We start from the raw sequence: 20,984 nt of genomic DNA on the forward strand, positions 1-20,984 counted from the left end.
GGTTTTCCCAAAGCAGTCGGATACCGCCCCCGATTTTGGCCCAAAAGTTACCCCCTTTTCCCGCCCCAGGTGGGTATTACCCGATACCCGTCGGGTATCCCCCCCCGGTCCCGCCCCCAAACATTTTTTTTTTTTTTTCAAATCTTTTTTTTTTCATAAATATTTTTTGTACTGCCCTCCCATGTTAAAAACTTTTGGGGGAGTTTAAAATTTATATTACTTAGGAGAGATAAAAAAAGTATGAAAAGAAGAGAGAAAATAAATATAATACAGAAGAGGATTAATGTTTTGTCTTTGTTAAAAAAAATAACTCAATTTTTGGGACGGAAAAAAAGGGAATCGTAACATGGGACGGGGGGAGATATTTTAGATGATTTTCAAAACTACTAACCCTTTGTAATAGTCTCACTTGAAACTTTATTTTTATTATTTAATTTTGTTAAATTGAGATCAAGCCACGTATTTTTGATTCTTTGTCTTCGTCTATTTCAAACTTTTAATTTAAAAATTATTAATCTTTTATAATGTTAAAGTATACATCTATATTCAAGAATAAATAAGGCCAGAAGAAAGTAAGTTAAGAAGATTAATCATAGCTACTGTCACACAGTATACAAAAAAAATCCTTGCTTTTTCATTTTGCTACAGTATCCATATGCTTGAGATTTCAGCGAAGCCCATTTGGGAAACAATTACCGATAATTATCAAATAAAAAAAAGTTAAAAATTTAAAAAAACACTTTTTATAAGTATATTATTAATAAAAAAAAATTACGATTTTAAGGACCCTCGCAAGTACTAAAATTAAAAAATTATTAATATACATATCGGGTATTTCGGGACTATCGGGATTACCCGGTGGGACGGGATACCCATAATCAAAAAATTTCCCGACCCCACCCCGTTTGATTCTATCGGGTACATTCCATCCCCCCGGGATCGGTGGTGGGGTTACCCGACCCGCTCCCGTTTTGACACCCCTAAAAATTAAAAAATAAAAAATTTTATCAGATTTTGCCCCGCCCCTCGGGTTTGGGGCGCCCCAACGGGTTGGGGTTTAAACGGGGGCGGGAAACCATAATTTTTCGGATATTATTTTTCAACTCTAACCCTTTTAAATTTGGGGTTATTGGGGGGGCCGGTTTCGGGGTACAACTCCCTTGCATAAAAAATCTTTTTTTCAAAATGAAAAAGGCTTATTTTTTCAAATTAATTAAAAGACTAATTAAAATGTTTCGTTATTGTCGCGCATCTGCTTTAGGCATGCCCAAAATTTCCCTTGCTTGTTTTCTTTCTTGGGTGTTTCTTTAAATTGAAATGTTCAAAACTTAGTATAATGGTGTTATTCAAATTTCAAAATTTGTAATTTTTTCACCATCACTAAAACATATACCATTCCTTCGTTATCTTATGAAACATGATTTAATAACACATGTCCACCTTAAGATTATTCACTTATTCATAATCTTTGCTTTTTGAAAACTTTTTTACATTCGAATCGATAACTTTACATATAATGATCAAAATTTGAAATGCTTTCTAGGTGTACCGTAAAAATATGTGCGCTTTCCATTTTTCGTACATTATTAAAAATATATGCATTTCACTTTTAGAAAGTAATATCAATTTAATAATGTAGTTTATTTATCCGCTACTTGATACTTTAACTCTTTTGTTCTCATCTCTCTCTCTTACTTTATCAATTTTATTTTAATTTTCGTGTACGCCCAACCATTGCGCATCGCATGAGACGGATGAAGTATATCAAACTTCTCAATTATCATCCTATAATTATATATCATGCTATAAATAATTACATATCATAACTTCGGTGTAAAAGAATATTTCCCACGGTATTTTGATATCACTTAAGCGATATTGTATAACGTTTCTGCGAGATTTAGAGGCGAGTCTTATTAACCATAATCCCTTGCTTAAAGACGAGCCCAGAGACCAAATTAGGGCGTCATTTTTTAACGATCTTTTGGTTATGATTAATTTACAATTAATTTAATAGTATTTTATTAAATAAAAATGTTTTTTTTTTTTTTTAGATTTTTTAAATTTTTAATTTTTTTTTTTATTCGATAAAAACTTGCTGGAGTAAATAATGAACTATATTCACTACATAATGAACTAAATGAATGTATGTTATGAACTTATTACTTCATTCGGTCGTGCTATTACTTCATTCCATTAGTTTATTACTTCATAATGTGTTATGACATAATTATCTTTTAGTTGAGTTTAGAGTTATTACTTCATTAGTTGGTTTATTACTTTATTCGGTCATGCTATTACTTAGTTCTGTTAGTTTATTACTTCATTCGGTTAATAATTATTACTTCATTTTATTACTTCATTCCATTAGTTTATTACTTCATAATGTGTTATGACATAATTATCTTTAGTTGAGTTTATGTTATTACTTCATTTCATTAGTTTACTACTTCATTTCATTAGTTTATTACTTCATTTTATTTGTTATTCTTACGTAATGTGTTATGACATAAATTATCTTCCCGATTGAAGTAAATTCAATATATAATGAATCACGAAAAGTACTTCATAGCATACATTCATCTAGTTCATTATGTAGTGAATGTAGTTCATTATTTACTCCAGCAAGTTTTTATCGAATAAAATATTAAAAAAATTTTTTAAAAAAAAATAAAAAAAATTAATTAAAAACGTTTTAATTTAATAAAATATTACATTAATTCTAAATTAATTATAATCATAAAATAAAGAAAAGATTAGTGCTTCAGAATTTATGCCACAGTTCGGCTTTTAAGAAGGTTGACGTTGATCATATTAAATGCTTATGTATTGAAAATTCTCACCTACCAAAATTTATGAATATTTTATTATTTATTTATATTGGCATTTATCGTGTGTACCATAAGGGTGAGGGCATTTTCAAATAATATATCGATAATTGACACTTTAATTTTAACAGCATAACGTTGTCTATTGGCTAATACAGGTGGATTTTGAAGATTTAGCCAAAATTATGTCCAATTCATAATTCAAAATTATGCCCAATTCTCTAAGATTTCATAATAAATATAAAAAAATATTTAGTAGAGCAATTTTTTTTTTCTCACGAGCAAGTTCTGTAATATTTTCGGGCTCCGTCAATATATTACTTTCATTCTACTGAAATTTGGTTTCGTCACTTCTGCTGGAGATTATTACTTTGTTTTTCTTCTTTTTAATTAGGTGAAACTGAAATTATTAAATTTTTATAGTATTTAGAAAAATAAAATTTGTAACTGGTGATGATAAGAAAATAATTGGGAAAATAGGATATATTTTGTTCTCTTCAAAAAAATTAGAACCGGCCAAATTCAGCTAGATTTATTAGCGAGAGCATCGTGTATTTTTTTAAATAAATATAGTATGTATTTTTTAGAAAAATTTTTTTTAAAATATTTTAATAAGCTTCAAATTGCATTCGTTATTGTTAAAAAAAAAATTTTTTATAATGCCTATTTTGTCGACGGAGAATAAAAAAGCCCGTGTTATTTTGGGAAAGGGAATTTTATTTATAAATAGGGAATCCAAATATTCATTTTATAGTGGTGTATTAAGAATCAACTTTATTTAAACTAATTTTATTATTATTATTATTTTTTTTAATATAATTTTTTAAATTTTTTTTAATTTTGGGAATCCTAAAAAGTGACTCAACTTATTCCCGGACAGTTACTTACATTATTTAAATATTGGGAAACCCAAATTAGAAAAATATTATTCCTTGCCCCAAAAAATTGGACTTTTTCCCATTTGGGTTATCCCAAAAAAATACCCCCTTCTATTTTTTGTAACTCCTTTTTTTCAAAAAAAAGTGAACTTATTCTCCCTAAAATAATATAATTATTTTTTTTTTTAACTCTCTTTACTTTACCTATTATGTAGTCTCCATGAATTTTCTTTGCCCCTAAATGTCTTTTTTTTAGGACGGGGTAATTCATTCTCAACTTAAATCCACTAAAATTTGTCACACGCTCTTTTTTTTATATCATCATCTCAATCATTTATTGTGCAAAGACGTGATTTATAAAAAAAATAAGATCTAATAAATTTTAAAAAAAATTAAATCGCTCACACTTAGAAAATACTATTAGTTACTTTAGGATTGTGATGCATACATGTGATAAACACTTCGTTAGGAATCAAAACTCAACACATAACTTGTGGGGCCCAAGTAGTAGTGACAAAAATTTCGGGTGATCCTAGCCTCCAAACGAATCGCCCATTTTAAGTCATAGTATCATCGGGAAAAGGGGACGGGGCCGCAGATTCCCTGATTATCTTTCTGGAAGTGGGAGGCCCAAGAAGTGGTGCCCAAAGAGGAGGCCCGGTGGAAGAAGTGTGCCCGGGGGGTGGCGATTACTAGTGCTTTTTATAGGAGGTGGCAAGGTGTCCGGGGGGATATGGATGATTACTAGTGCCCGGGGGAGGATGTGGGAGAACTAGTGATTGGTTGAGGGGTGGGGTAGGGTCCTTTTGAGAGGGAAAACATATTTCAACTACATTTTTTTTCCATTACTAAACTAAAGTTTGACTCCAATCAATATAAAAGCTTTAAAATCTAGTTGGTGTCCCTCCAGTATGTGACATTACGTCGGCTCTAGTGATGAGTAAAGGTATACCATTTTATGAGGATGCTCACCCTCTCCCTGAAAGCTTTGTCTCTATAGTTATAGCCCAAGTATGCTAAGCCCCTAAAATCACACACCCTGATCGATCATGCAAAATAACCACCGCCAATTATTGGAAGAAGTGGTTGATTACTAGTGCTTTTTATAGGAGGTGGCTTATTACGGTGCCCAGTGGAGGATATGGATGATTACTAGTGCCGGTGGAGGATGGGCATTAGTGATTGGTTGAGGGGGTGGAGTAGGATCCATTTTGAGGGGAAATCATATTTCAACTACGGTTACCATTACTAAACTAAAGTTTCCGACTCCAATCAATATAAAAGCTTTAAAATCTAGTTGGTGTACCTCCAGTATGTATGCGACTATTACAGGCTCTAGTGATGAGTAAAGGTATACCATTTCATGAGGATGCTCAGCCCTCTCCCTCTATGAAAGCTTTGTCTCTATAGTTATAGCCCAAGTATGCTAAGCCCCAAAAATCAGCACACCCATGATACGAGCATGCAAAATAACCACGGCAAATTATTCATAAGCCGACAAATATTAACACCCAAACAATAACAATTAACATAATTAATAAGGTATCCAATGTAACTATTCCCACCGCCGGAAAACCACAACCTCCTCGTGGTGTTGCCGCCCCCCACAACGGCGAATTCCAATAATACCCACGCCCCTCCTTTCCTCTTCTACTTCTTCACCCTTTCCACCGCGCCACGCCCTCCACGGCGAATTCCACCAACCAACGCAATATACAAACGCCCTCACCCAAAATGACAGGATCGACCACAATCCAAAGCCAAGAAAACGCCCAACAAACTCGAATCCAATTCAAATTGATTAAATGCGAACCTACCAATACGGATTTTGGGTAAAAGTAGGAAGACATTACCGGTCGGGCGCAAGTCCGCGACGAGGAAGATGATCGTAACGCCTCTTCGATGCCGCCTTCTCACCCGGAATCACCTCCTTTCCTCGTACCTCTCCTCACCCGACATCGGCCCATCCCCGCCACTCCCCTTTCCCGTCTCCCTATCCTTAAAAATGACAACTCGGATCCGGACCATCTTAAACCAAGAAACAAAGTAGAATCGTTAATATCAAATAAACATAAATCTCATATATCCATTACAAGGTAACTTACCAGGATGGAGATTGGGAACAAGAACAAATACGCGCTTTTTGATGCCAGTCCAAGGCAATGAAGATTTCCGTAAACACTGCGACCCCGCTAACCTCCTCAAATGGGAATCGCTCCTTTTCATTCATAAAAGCTTTGGGAAGGTGGAGCAGGTCGGCTATAATTGCCACTTGAAATGAAACAAAGTCATCGATAGTGGTAGGGAAACAAAGGGTTGTATCACATCATAGTCCATCACCCGCACAATCATGGTCGTGACCAAACTCCAAATGCCAATTAAGAAAAGGCTTTGAAGTTTTGCTCATACATTTCCATCAAAATCCTATGATGGTTACTAAAACATATAAACCTACCCAAAATTTAAATTGCGGTTGCTCTGGGCTCACTTTGAGCAACTCCATTTTCCTTTTCCGTAACCAAGAATAGATATATGACATTCCAACGATACTAATCCTATAACAATAAAATAAAGTAAATATAAAAAAAGGTCACTAGCAATTTACGGGAGAAAAACAAAATTGAAAATTGAGTAACAATAGATAGCACGTACCAAACGGTTTTTCATCAAAGAATAAAAATGTCGTTCCGATCGATGCAAATCGATTAAAATGAAAAAAATAAGGATAATGCATATTACTCACTTGGTAATCAAAATGTGGAATAGCGGAAGGTGTAGCAGATCGGGAGGTGAAGGGGAGGAGGTGTCGTGGTCCGAGTAGGACTAGGAGTAGCGGACGGGCAGTGAAGAGTCGGAGTGAAGATCGGGAAAGAGTGGGAGTTTGAGTTGGGCTGGGATCAAGTCCGTTATGATAGAAAATGAAGATTGTGAAGGAGATATTGGAGTCATGATTGATCTAGGGTATAATTTTTGATCCATGCATCATAATTATTCTCTAGGTAACAAAATAAACTTTTAAATATTTTTGAAATCTAAATATTTACTGCTCTACTTGTATCGCTTTTGTATATAATATTTATGGTGATTTTGAATGTAAATACTAATATTTACAATAATTTTATATTTTTACATGAATAATACATATTTGCAAGCTAATGCATGTTTAAATTTTATTAATGAAGTTAGTGCTACTTAAATATTAATATAATATTATTTATTTTATTATTAAAAATAATATTAAATCTAATAAATATGTTTAATATAATTTAAACGGCTAATAGTCATGTGTGCATTTAATACATTATAGTAATGAAAATTAATTGTTTTTTTTTGAATTTTAAATGCATTAGTGGAAAATTAATACAAATACATAATACTAATAAAAATTTCCCTTAAAATTTGGGAAAAAAATTTTTTTTTGTACATCGTGGTTTAAATTTATATTTTGTCTTTTTAAAACCCTGCCGTATGAAATTTTAAAAAAAGGTATCAAAAATTAAATTTAGATTAATTCAATGACACCCAAAACTAATAAATATTCAAAATTATCCCCAAACTGTATAGACATATTGAAAAAATTTAAAAAAAATGAAAATAAAAGAAATTATCTGTTGGGGGCCAATTTTAAAAAATTATAGCACAAATTTAATTGATTTAAAAAATTGGGGTTTGGTCGTTAAAATTTTAGGGTTTTTGTCACTTTTGGGGCTAAAATGAACGATTCGTAGTATTGAGGCCCAAAAAATTAAAAAGGGATTTTAGTCAAAAAAAAAAACATATAAGTCATATTGTTCAAATGGGTTTTTAATATTTCTCAATCATGGTTAGAGCTCTGCAATATCTATGGATTTCTCAATCATGTCAAACATGAGCCAACAGATTTTCCCCCGGGCCCTGGCTTCTGGTACTGCTCGAGTTCTTTCATGGCGACGGAGAAGCAAGATAGTGTTCAGAACGGCCCCTCTCACTTGGGCATCGGCCTTCTTTAATTTAATCCGAGGCTCCCAAGTAGTCTGTCCCAAAATCAAATTTCAACCTTCTTAGATCTAACCAAAAAAAATTTTATCAAGAAGGAAGGAAGAAGAAAACCGTATTGATATCTGGGGGCCTTCTGCTGCACCCCAAACAGATACTCTGTTGCCACACCCGCTAAACGCTTTCATGAGAATGTGTTGAGTGTCTGCAAATGAGCATCGAAAAAGTTTTTGTACACCCTCAATTTAAGGACTATCTAGTACAAGTGTGGTGGCTGAGCCCACACTGGCTGATACTTTTCCCGGGGTTCACCTGAATCAGAAAAACTATTCAAATCAAACGTGATAAAGAAGCAAAATGTTTATATATAGAAATTTTTTCTCTTTGCTTCCTTTCCAAGGGATCACTGAAAGAGCTATGCTAATAACATGATATGATAAGACAACCAATAATCTTCCCATTCCCTAAAAGTAGCATTCCTAAATTAACCAGCCCCTTGCGATGATAGAGGGAGGCATATTTGAGTTAATTAAAATAGACTCACTTCCCCAAGAAATTCCAAGTCTACCCAAAAACAGGGCCCTGCTTTGGGAAAATTAAGGGATCCTTCCTTCTTGAGAGTTTCCCAAGCTGGTGAGAGTGTACCCCTTTTGGCAGGACCCCGAGCAGATACGCAATCAAGAAATGGCCCCCTTTGCAAATCATACCAAGATTTCAGAAAACAAATGGAAGGGGCGATCAACATAGATGAACCTTACTTGAACAACCCTTTAATGAATTTTGGCTAAAAGAAGGGCCAAAGGACCAGAATCAAGAAACTGACCCCGCCTTGAAAAAACCCATGCATGATCACTTTAGAGAAGATAGTATAGTAAAGAAAACAGCAAGTAATAGTGCATGATGTTTTTTTCAACAAAGAGAGGGAAAAGATGTATGCAACCATAGAGATAGAGCAACCAGTGCAATTATATGAATGAACAAATTTATTATACAATTCATGATCCTAACAAAACATCAATGGCTTATCCGAAAGGGCCCCATCCAGAGTCCCAAAGGGAAAAGCAACCAAGAGATAAAAAATGTGCTGAGGGTGAGGTCAAATAATTTTCCCCACTGCAGTCCCCCCAAAAAAGCAGCGGCTTGAATGCTCCTTTCAATTGGGGCAGCGTTGTCGACTGGGGGTAGAAGAATGCAGTTTCATCCGTTCAATCTCGCTCATCTAGAGTATACAGCCTCTGTGGAATCTGCAAATATCCCCAATTTTGATTAACTATTCATAATAATGTTTTTCATATAAAAGCAAGTAATTAATCACCTGACGGGCGGCGCCGGCAGCGGAGAGCGGCGGGGTTGGCCCTGACGGATTGAGGCGCCCTCCCCCCCTTTTGCTCAATTCCTTGTCCACTTGCTCGAGCACTTGCCACCTCTCTACTCCACTCACTATTTTGACCACGCCGTTCCGCTGCCAAACATCACCACACCGCCACCCATTTTCCCCAAAGATTCAACATTTGCCCCTTTTTTTTGGGAAGAAATAGTCCTAGTAATAGTTTTTTTTTTCCCCACCACTCACTGTGAGAGAGGATTTTTCCAACGGTTGTTTATGTCCTCAACCTCCACCGGTATCTAGTTTTCGGTTTTCTGAGAAAGATAGAGTAAATACAAAATTTTCAGCAGTTTTTAATCCAATGTGATTGTATTTTAGTCAAATTACTTTTTTTCCAACCCTAATTCTTGAATTCGCTTGATAGGATCAAATTTTTCCCATAAATCAATCAAATATGAAGAATGGTCCCGTCTAAAAAAATTTTCTACTATGATTTTTAACATCATTTTAAAAGTTTAGGGGAAAAACAAAAGGATTTTCCCAAAAATTTAATTTTTAAAACCCGTATCCCAAAACTAATTTAAAGCCAAAAATTCAATGATACAAACAAAAATGCACTCAAACTTGCAAGTTGCAATTATTCAAATATACTATATCTAAGGATACAGAGATGCGTACAGTAAAAGTAAGTGGCGCCAATTTTTTTAGAAATGGTTACAATAAAATTGCAGTCTCTGAAATTGGTAGCATTAACTTTGTAACGACCACTGGCCAATTTTACACACAAGACCAGCTGCAGACTCCGACTGAAGAAGAGAAGTGCACATGGAAAAAATAGACCCACACTACAACTCCCAACCCAATAAACGCAACCCTACTTCATCATCAACCACCAACTCATCTCCTGTGTTTCAATTCACATCTCTTACCAGTGACAGTGAGTTGAGTTGGATTACCAACAAAGTTCAAATTCCCTCACAGCTCAAATCACACATTTTTTTTGATGATTTACAGGCATGTGCTTACTGTTGTTTTTCAGTGAAACCTCTCCTCATCATCAAAATGCAAACCTTCGATTCCCTTTATTGTAGAGTCATAATTCTTAATGCTAGAACTGTTCACCCCAGAAGAAGTATGCTTCGCATTGAGGATCCACTCCTGCGGAAAGCTTCTTGCCCACTTGATGTTTTGTTTGCAGTAGCTGGACTAGCCTCAGGGGTCCTAGAGCGAGTAGGATCAGAATCATTTCCCAAAGTAAAAGTTTCGCGGCTTCCAGAAACAGTACCGCGTCTCAGTGTTCCGCTAGACCTTCCGAAGAAGGTGGAGTTTGACAGCTGCAAAATTAAATGAGCTAAGAAGCAATACTATAACACCAAAATTCAAATATTTCATATATCACTAGATAAGACAACATTTGTATTTGACAGTATGTCTAATTTATATGATTCTGGGTTATCATGATACATCTTTTTCTAATTTCATCCACTAATCGAAGCACCATATCAAATTTTAGTAACAACAAAAATAAATTAGTAGCTTACCAAAGCATCCTTGCTTGCTGTATCGTTTGCAGCTGGACTTTTCTCTCTAGATATTCTAGAATTTATAACTGGCTCAGATCTTCTTCCGGCAGGATCTCCTGAAGAAGGGCCAACCAGCGTTTCCTGTTTCATCACCTCCTGTGAGGCACAACAAGGAGAGATCTCAAATGCCAGATCAATAGAAACCACACAATGTGAGAAAAAAGTACAAATGTGCACCTATACAGGCAGCCGTTCACCACTGGGGATTGCAGGGGGAAGAGCCGAGCTTGTCCCAGCTCCTGGGCCCTGAAAGAAGTAAAGAGAGATCCATAAATTTAGATATTATGCTTCAAAGCTTAAAAGGTTGTGGACACTTACAAGAGGCCGTGAGAAGGAGGAGCAGCCATTTGAGACTGCTGATACTTTAAGATGGTCCAATCAAAAACATAGTCAAACTGGAAGCCTGCAGGGAAGACATTTCAGGAAACAGTTAACCTCTCTATCACCCTTCTAAGTTCAAATCAACGAATTGTGCCATAGAATTGTGTTTGCTAAAGCGGAAAACTGGAAGAAATATCCAGACCTTTCTCACACGTAGCAGGCCGAATATCCTCTAAGATAAGCATAATCTGGTTTGTCTTCAAAGCGCAGTGAACGCAATAATGAAAATATGATGCAAACTCAGTTGGATATCCCTGCACAAGGCCTGAAGGAATGTAAATCAGCATTTATACAAACACCTAAAGCAAGCATGTCCAGCGACAATATTCCATGATAAACTTACCCCAAATGAGGTTGAGACCTTTTCTCTTTTCACTTATTTTCTCATATTTCTGTTTCTTAGTTCCTGCCTTTAGTCCCTGCCAAGGAAGACTGTACAAGGATATGCTAATCGGCAATTCCAAGTGATAAATAGAAACAATAGTACTCCTACGGGATTTACTGTTTACCTTCCTCTTAAGAAGTACACATCAGCACAAATCCAAGAGATTCCAAATCATCTCTCCTGCTTTGTTCTATGGTCAATATCAGTATCTCAATAAAGCAGTGATTTTACCTGATATCAATCTAGTAACTGGGTTTTAATATCATGGCAAGATAAAGAAATATACTCCATACCAAGGTGAGTATTCACACTGGCATATCGCAGTCCCAGTCAAGTTTTTGTTCTCCTACAGTGTTTGCAGATTAAAATTTAACTTTTTCAAACAGAGAAATCTGAATCCACAATTGACAAGTTCATGAAAAATAAGTTTCTTTAAAATTTGGAGTTCAAAGACACAAGAAAAGATTTGCTCCAGGCTCCAGCATATTACTCAGTACTTACTTTGGGTGAAAACAATCTAGTCTATAAGCAAAAGTGATAGAGTATAATACTTATCACTTCACAACTTTTTAACAATTCAGTCTAGAAGTGAAAGCAAGATGGGACTTGAATATATATTCAAACTGGACATGATGATCTTGACCTATACAGACTGGATCGATGAAAGATCATATCTTACAGATAAAAACTATTATCTGTATATCAGAATTTAAAAGTAAATATTAAGCAGCAGCTAAATGTTTATTATCAAAGCTAATAGATATCAACAAGGCCGAGTCTTGTTCCCACTGATATTAACATGCTTACGCACACACAAAGGTATCTCAGTTACTAGTTTGCAAACTTTTAATTTCTTTATCAAAGCTATGAACATAAATTCATTCAAGACAACAGGTTTATACGCCCAAGATCTTATACACGGCTCATTTTTTGGAAGAAAAAAAAAGCTGTTATACATGACTGATGATTGCACAACTTGAAATCAAAACAATCAAACTCAATGCACAGAGCTATATGAGAAATTGAGTAAGAACTCATGAGAATCTCCCATATGTTGAACTTCTGCTGAAAATGCTTTGATGCTCATCTTACCTGTAAGGAATATGTTGATGTGTAGAACTGTCTCTATATTTTTGCCAAACCAAATCAATGACGTAGACCTAATAATAATGATAGCAGAAACAAACTTTATTCAGCAAACAAACCCACTATTACAGAAAAAAAAAACACTATTGGCAATATAAGGACACCTGATTGGCACGCGTCCCAAAACCCATGAGGAAATTATCCAGTTTGATATCCCTATGTAAAAATGATTTTGAGTGGACAAACTCAACACGATTAATCTGAGAGAACAATTAGGCAAACCTTATAGCTAGAGATATACATGCAAAACTGATGCTAAGAAACAATTCTTTAGTGGCAATGGCATTACAAAAGAGATAAAGCTAAAATAGGAAAAATAATGACCATTTGATCAGCAAGCATGAGAACTGTCTTCAAAGAGAGTTTCCTGCTGCAAAAATTGAAAAGATCTTCCAGACTGGGCCTAAGCAGGTCCATAACCAGAACATTGTCTCCTCTACGCTAAACCATCTTACATCTCGTATACCAGCTGCAGGGTTGTGGCTAAAGTTAGAGTCCGTGACATGATTGATATAAAAAGTTAGTCAGTAAGCAAACAACAAAGTGAATGTGCTGCTTGAAGAATTACTTCCGCCTTTGTAAAATTCTGTACAACTTTGACTCATAGAGCAATTGAGGATGCTTTTGTCTTCACATTTTCCTGAAAACACCAAACGTGCATCAAAAACTATAATAGCCAAGAAGATTTCATCAATACTAGTGTGCTACTGCTGAATTTGCAAGCTTAACATTCTCAGCACACACAATTTCTGAATATGATGCCACTTGTTTATATTACGTTTCTTAATAACTGAACAAGAGCAAGTATACAAAGGTTTGCAGCGGCAATGGTTTCCGCCTCTTCTGTAACCACAAGGTACGTTAATAAAGGTTGGAGGTGATCTAACAGAAAATTGAAAGAAATCCTTCTCCTTGCTCAATCAAATGATAGAAATGTGCTTTCCTAGTGGTAGTTTTACAAGCACCACAATTTCAATACAGGGTAAATAAGAAACATCTTCACAACCAAGTAAAGCTGTGGTGAAGAAAATATGTTATGTTACGCTTCTTGCAATGTTACAATATCAGGAAAGCCTAGACACAACAAACCTCGCAATCATGAAAAAGCAATTAATTCCGGAGAAGTAAGGAATGAGAAAACTAAAGCTGAAGGATATTGTAGCCACCTCTCATATGGATTGAGGTTATATCTTCGTGTTGCATCAAAATGAACAAAACAAGAGTCAAAGCAACCAAAACTCATAAAATGCGACTGGATTAATCCCAGCAAGAGCATACAAGTCAAACAAGTCAAGTTCAACCTTACAGCACAAGAACACAAACACATGCAAATAGTGAAAAATCCAAGATAGAAGCAATATTCATAACTGTTAAAAAGGAGTAACCCTACCATAGAACAAAAGAAGATGAGATTGTAAACATATTAAAACTAATTAGAAAAGCAGCAGGACTTACTAGCTTAATTGCAACTTCATCGTTAGTCTGAATATTTATCCCTGCATACACCGGAGGTGAATTAGTAACACAGAAAACCAAAGACCAGAAATTCAGCCAAAAGAAACCTACCAAGATAGATCTCTCCAAAAGATCCACTGCCAATCTTCCGACCTAATCGATACTTATTTCCAACTCGCGGCTCCATCAACAAAAAACCCTCGGATTTCTGGATGAAAATTCTCCACTCCGCACGTCAAATTAGGCGGCAATCAAACCCTACATATGGATCTCGGCTGCTGCATAATATGGGTTGGATCTAACAAGTGAAACGATTTGAACGAGATTAACTCCCACTTCCAACAGCAGCGGCACTAGGGTTAGTAGTTAGAGAAAGGGAGGGGGAGATAGAAGAAAGGGGAAAACTTTCATAACATGTGTAAACGTATATATTACTGTGTGCGTGTTTTTGCCAGTGTTGAAGGTGTTCTTTCGCTTTTTTTGGATCGGTTTTCTAAAATTGTAGGGTGTGCAGTGGACACGCGCCTGGCTGGGGCGTGGGATTCTGATTCTCGTTACGGAATATGGGTTGGAGCTGGAGTTCGGTGTTTGCGTGCGAGGACCCTTTCGTCACGTGAATCACGTGATGCCTTTTCCATCCAACCTATGCTTCATCACGTGAGTCTAATTTTTACTGCTAATCGAGTTGTGTAAACCCGCAATTACCCTTTATTCCTTTATTAGAAAGAGATCCGCACCGCTAGCCACCACGCCGGCCTATTCTCTCCCCTACCACGTCAACAACACTAAAAAAACGACCCGCCACATCGATTTGTGGCCAACCATAGTCACCGCAATAAAAATAATTCAAAATATACTACATTCACTAATTAAAATTACGTTTAAAAATACAATTAAATTTACGAATATATACTGGAAAAATAATCCATTCCTTTAAAAAAAAAAAAGTACAAAGATTTAAAAAAGTACATGATTTTTTTTTTAAAAAAAAGGGCTTCAACACACGTCCCCACCACTCTCTACCCTCATCCCCTTCGCCGCTCGCCCGGCCACCCGTGGAATCGAGCCCACGTCGGAACCCCTAGCCGTGCCCTCGCGATTCCAAATCAACACGATGCTTCACATCTCGTGCAGTTAAACATCTTCCCCGGGGGGTCGCGGGCGTTTCCCACTCTTGAAGATTCGACATCCGAGCCCGCTTGGTTACGCGAATGGAGAGTGTACTGAGGGGCGGTGGGAGGGCGGAGGACTCCGGCATAGGGATCCGCTCGCAGCTTGCCCCGTCATTCCCAAGGGGCGACCGAAAACGGCGAGGTTTGGAAACCCCGATCCGGGAGGTCGGATCCGCTCGCGCGCCGTAGTCCCCGTTTATAGTTGGCCGCTTTTGGGGCCACCCAAATAGCCGCATCCGCCCGAACTTCGAGTCCTTCAACAAAGACCCTGGAAGGGAACCCCTTATATTTCCCCCTCCAGGGAACCGACTGCGGCTATCCTCCGGCGTCGTCCTCATTCTCCGCCCACTTCGAGCCGACGGAGGGCCGGGGTACAAATTCGCAAAACGGCCCACCGGCCCGGGTGCGCTCCCACCCTTCCGGGCCTCCTCGTTCAAGTCCTTCCCGCGTGGGCAAAGGCCTCCATATCCGACTCACCACATGTTGACGACCCGGTTGTTCTTAACTCGGGTCGCGCACACCTCCAACCACCCCTTGGCCACCCTGGCCACCCCGGCTACCTCATCCTCCGTCCACTTCCTCGAGGCCTGGCGCGATGACGCGACCGCCGCCTTCCCTTTCCCCCCGCCTTCTTCTTCGTGTGGCCCGCGCGTGAACGGAGATCATCTTCCCCCAGATCGATCCCCATATCATGCAATGACAAGGTCATCGCGCAGAACCGTCCACCGGTCGGTGTGAGACGAAGCCGTCAAAAAATCAAGCGAGGCCGATATACCGGTCCCCTCCCGGTGACCCCCGCACCCTCGCATCCCGGATGCATACCGTGCCGCATCCCGCCCCGCCATCATCCCCATCATCCCTGCCGCATCCGGGCATACCCCCACCCGCGTCGCACGTCCGCCGCTCCCCCGCCCGCCGCCCGATCTCCCACGGCATACCCCTTTCCCCCCCATGCCCCCCGGCGCCCCCGCCCATCATCCCCATCATCCGATTCCAAGGATTTTAAAACCCCCGGGGCCCATTCGCCCCATCCGATCCCACGGTACCGTGGGAGTTCCGAGATCCACTCGCCGCCGGACTGACTCGTTGTTGTGATCCATCACTCGATGATGCTCTTGCAAAGTTAGAGAGAGAGAAAAATCCAAAACAAGTGGTGCAAAAGAAAATGAAACGAAAATCGCGTTTATATAGGTTTAAAAATAAAAAACAAACCGCGTGGGGCCCATCGGGCCCCCACAATGGCGGCTAGCCGATCGGGGCGACGAGCGATCGCCCGCCCACCGATCCGGCATTTCGCCCCGATTTTGCAATGGTTCGGCAGCCATCGGCTGGCGATTTGCAATGCTTCGCTAGCCGAATATTGCGGATGCTCTTAAATCCTAGTATTTGAAAAAAGGTAGGATTTAAGTTAGAATTTCTATCATTACCATTGAATTCATAAAAACGTTTAATTCTATTCAATCGGGGTAGGATAGATTTATAACAAAACAAAAAATTTAAATATTTGAAGAAAAGATCAAACTAATAAAAATCAATTAAAAACAATAATAAATTAATTAAAATTATTTTATCAATTGCATATCATTGGGGGACGTGTTTTATGAAGTGGAATCGTAGGGTTGGAAAAGTTATCCACCATATTTTGGTTGTTTTATAGAATGGAAAAATACTCTGGTACCGGATTCACCCCTTGACAAAAAATTTTCTGTTTATTATGGAAAGGGGTTTGATTTTAGACCACCCAAAATTAGTGGGTTTAGATTCACTCCTCGGGGCTTGTACCTGGATAGGGGTTACATTTTCCTCAATACCCTCCATTTGTCTATTTTTGAGAAGAAAATCTGAGAAAGAAGGGTTTTGAAAGTAGAAGAAATTTTGAGGAGGTTCTGTTAAATACTTCCGACCAACGGGTTAGGCGTCTTGAAGACACTCTTTTTCTCGGCTAGGGGCTCGCAAAGCGTGCCTCATTGGTTACACTGCAATTTTTTGTTAAAAAAACATATAGGTTACAAAATTGAACTATATTTGACCCGATTCCGGTAGTTGAAGGTCGATTTGCTGAATTTGGTTGTATGTGTTGCCGATTCGGTTGTTTTGTGTCGGAAAATATGGATTTTTTACGCTTTGATTTTGAATGAGCTAAAACTTCGTAGGTTTTTCCCTAAAATTCCTAAATACCCCAAAGTTGAAACTCTAATCACTATTTTCATTTTATGATTTAAATGTATTTCCCAAAAAAAAATGTGAAAATTTGAATATGGAATTGGTGTTATATCTTATTTTTTGGATTCGTAGAATGCTATTATTGTGTCAATTGTTGTTCACATAAGCTAATCAACGGGATATTAAAATCAATTAAAATCAGGTATTGTGTTGGGGCCATGGTGATTTAAAACCTGACGAATGCGAATGTGATTCATTGTAGGGATGTTGTCTGTAACTACCGATTTGATACTATTTGTGTAATACTAATCACTTCGCTCCATCAAAGGATTCCCGCTTTGTGGATGGTGGACGAACCAAATTCCCCCGGGAAAGTTGCCGTATTCGACCCTCATCACCGGTGGCTCGGTCCTTTCCCAACACAATCTTCCAGCCCTTGTAGAGCGGGCCCTGTCTTATTACGTGCAAGCGAGCACTATTGTCCTTGTCAAAAGAATAAATAAATTAGCAAGGGGGGTGAGTGAGTGTAGGGTAAGTTATGAGTTTTCCTTTACCCGATAATTTGATCCCATTGTTCTTCATCACAATCGATTTTGTAGTCGTTATGAACATTAAATCCGACGCACTCCCGGCTAGGGACTAGTGAAAGAGCTCCATGCTTTCTTCCAAATGTGGATCTTGGATTGGATATGGATCCTTCAAATCGCTCCGAGGGAACTCCCGGAAAGAATCTTCGCGCACTTGGTACCGGGATAAAAAACCCTTGTCGGACTTCCCACTGCCCCGACCGCCTTCGGTGGCGAGTAAATATGCCTCCTCTCGGTCGGTCCCAACTGCGGGGTGTCGGTCGGTTTGTTCTTTTTCGTCCTCACTGGTCACAAAAGCTATAACTAGGGGTGCACAAAGGGAAACGGTACACAACATCGCCCAACATACCTCATTTTGTACACAAAACATACATGGATGTGAAGAAAATATACTCACCCTTTGGGTTTTCCGAATCCGCTTGCCCTGTTAGGCGCATTGAATTTTCCATCACAAATGACCGAAAATTACACAATCTATAGACCACGTGAATCGAAAAAGAAACCACTCCATAAAAACTAAAACGACAATCAAAAATAATAAATTGTTTCTTCAACAAGATCTATCATAAATAACAATACTTAAGACTAACATGATTAGCAAAAATTAAAATTAATGGGGAAACTGACCTTTTGTTTTGGGTGTTTCCAAGGATGCCAAGAGCGAGGGGAATTGTGAATTGTTAGATGGTGATTTTGGTGCTAAATAGGTTTTTTTTTTCTCATTGAGGACAATTTAGGAATGATAATATTTTAGCTAGGATAGATTGTTCATTAGAATGTATCCACATAGGGATTACATGTATAAAACGTGTGTTAGATTTTAAATAGTCCATTAATCCTTTCTATAAAACATGTGGTATGATTAGATGCTAACATATGTAATCCACATTTATAAACCATATTTTAATCCAAAACCACACAAATCCACACCACCCATAAAACGCATCCCGAAAGTATTCTTGAAGCTCAATCAGGTGTCTTTGATGGTAAAGACATCTTGATAAATTTATGTTAATTTTGAACCAAAACATCACAAACGACTTAAAAGCATTGATTTATCACTCATGAAAACTTATTAATCTTATTAAAGGGGTAATTAAACAAACTAAACAACAAGCAGAATGTGATTTCCGATGTAGAGGCAAGATAAGAAAACGACTCCTACATCTACAAGAAGGGAACATGAATGAACCGAAACACACCCAAAAGAGATGGATTTCGAAGATATCGGTATGAGACTACATATTCGATGAGAGCTTAGAAATTTGATAGGTGTTACTCATCCCAACGATTGACTCATTTTCTAGTGTCAAACTTAACATTAGAGTTCTTGTGAGATGGGTAACCCCGGGATACTGGTTTCCCCTGGAGCGTGGAGTGGTAACAAAGCACGCTAGAAAGACTTGTGTTGGTATAAGAGAACAACTTTTAGTATGAGAGCAGGGTCATTCATTACACAGATATACATATGTTTTTAATTTATCTAGAGTAAAGGCCAAAAATTTGGGCATGAACATATGACCATTTTACCTTTTGGTCATAAACATTATCTTTTTTTTTTGGCCCGCAATATGAAAATTTGATCATTTGGTCCCCCGTCAACATTTCGTTAAAAAATAACGTCAACGGGTTTAATCCGATTTTGACCGAATTAAACTTTAAAATTTTAATTTTTTATTCCCTAACAATTCCCTAATTATTTTTACACTTCAATTTCATCTTCTTCCTTCCTCTAATCTTTCATCTTCTTCCTTCTCTTCCTCTCAAATTGCCCCAGTTCCACGCTCCTTTTCCAATTTTGAGATTCTCGAAGATGTCGTTGATGAAGTTGTTCATGATGCCCATTCCTTCTTTGGGGATCCCATGTCGGGTGCACACCGGCCACCTTGAAGATGTAGATCTTGTAGGTCTCCATGTCTTCTTGTTCCTCTTCTTCTTCTTCTTCTTCTCCTTTGCCTGGCGGCGCGTCCAAGGCAAGCGTTGTCTTCTCCACCGACTTCCCACCGCCACATACACGGTGTCGAAATCCAATTGAGGAGAGCCGGGAAAAATCTTCATCGGGGTGGTGGGTGGGTTAGAAGCGCGCCATCGTTGATCACCAAAGATAAAATATCGTGAATTATTTTTTTTTTTTTGGGGAAATTGAATTGTAAAAATAATTAGGAGTAAAAAATCAATTAAAAGTTTAATTTGGTCAATATCGGGATTAAACTCGTGCAGATTTTTCTTTTAATGTTGACGGGGACCAAAATGATCAAAATTTTCATATGCTGAGAAAAAAATCAAAGATAATGAGACCAAAAAGGAAAAATATGTTGGGCCAATTTTTTGGGATTTTCCATTTATCTATCACCTTTAAACAAATTTGAGAATAGTTAAATGCTCATTGAACGAATAAACGTTCCACTCATGCAATTGTACACAAATGTTCGAGGCTTTTGTTAGTCACGCTATAATTCTTGTAATTTAGGAAAAAAGGGAAAGATGAATTAAAACCACCCCAATAGCCCAATGACGAGTTTGCAATGTTTGCGGAGGAAGTATGTGATATTTTTTTTTAGTTTTAAATTTTTTATTTTAATTTTTTTTTATATTATCATTCCCCTAGTTTATTGGAGTATAAAATCTCGGCATTTCTTCTTGAATGATGGATTCTGCAAAATAGTGCATTTTTTTTTAAGTTGCTTACATTACCTTTGTTTTCTGCTTTTTTAAATTTGTGTTTCGTAGGTGAATTTAGCTTGTGATAAACTTAAAAAGTGTTAATCCGATTGTTTAGTATTCAAGGTTGTCAACTCAGCATGTTATTTTCTTGGCCGTGCCTATTTCATTTTTTAATCCCTTTTTTTTGGTTAATCTATAGATAGGAATTTTGGAAAACCCAAGGTAGGGTAAACAAAATATTCGTTTTTATCTTCTCAAAATGAATATACCTTTTTAAAAATCAATCAACTCAGGATAAAAGATATATCATTTAAAAAAAATAAAATAATAGTACAAACATTAAAAAAACATGTGTAATTCTTCCAAATCCTTTCCCTTTTGGAAAATGATTTTTATGATTTTTATAAAAAAGGGTAAAATATGGGGAATATTTTTTATTT

At 37.4% G+C, this 20,984-nt stretch overlaps 1 pseudogene; it reads right to left on the reverse strand.

Annotated features, from left to right (window-relative positions):
* Positions 1-9,938: 9,938 nt before the first annotated feature.
* LOC125188547 lies at positions 9,939-14,329 on the reverse strand (annotated as a pseudogene).
* Between the last annotated feature and the right edge of the window lie 6,655 nt (positions 14,330-20,984).

This window comes from Salvia hispanica, chromosome 5 (assembly GCF_023119035.1).
Source record: "Salvia hispanica cultivar TCC Black 2014 chromosome 5, UniMelb_Shisp_WGS_1.0, whole genome shotgun sequence".
NCBI lineage: Eukaryota > Viridiplantae > Streptophyta > Magnoliopsida > Lamiales > Lamiaceae > Salvia > Salvia hispanica.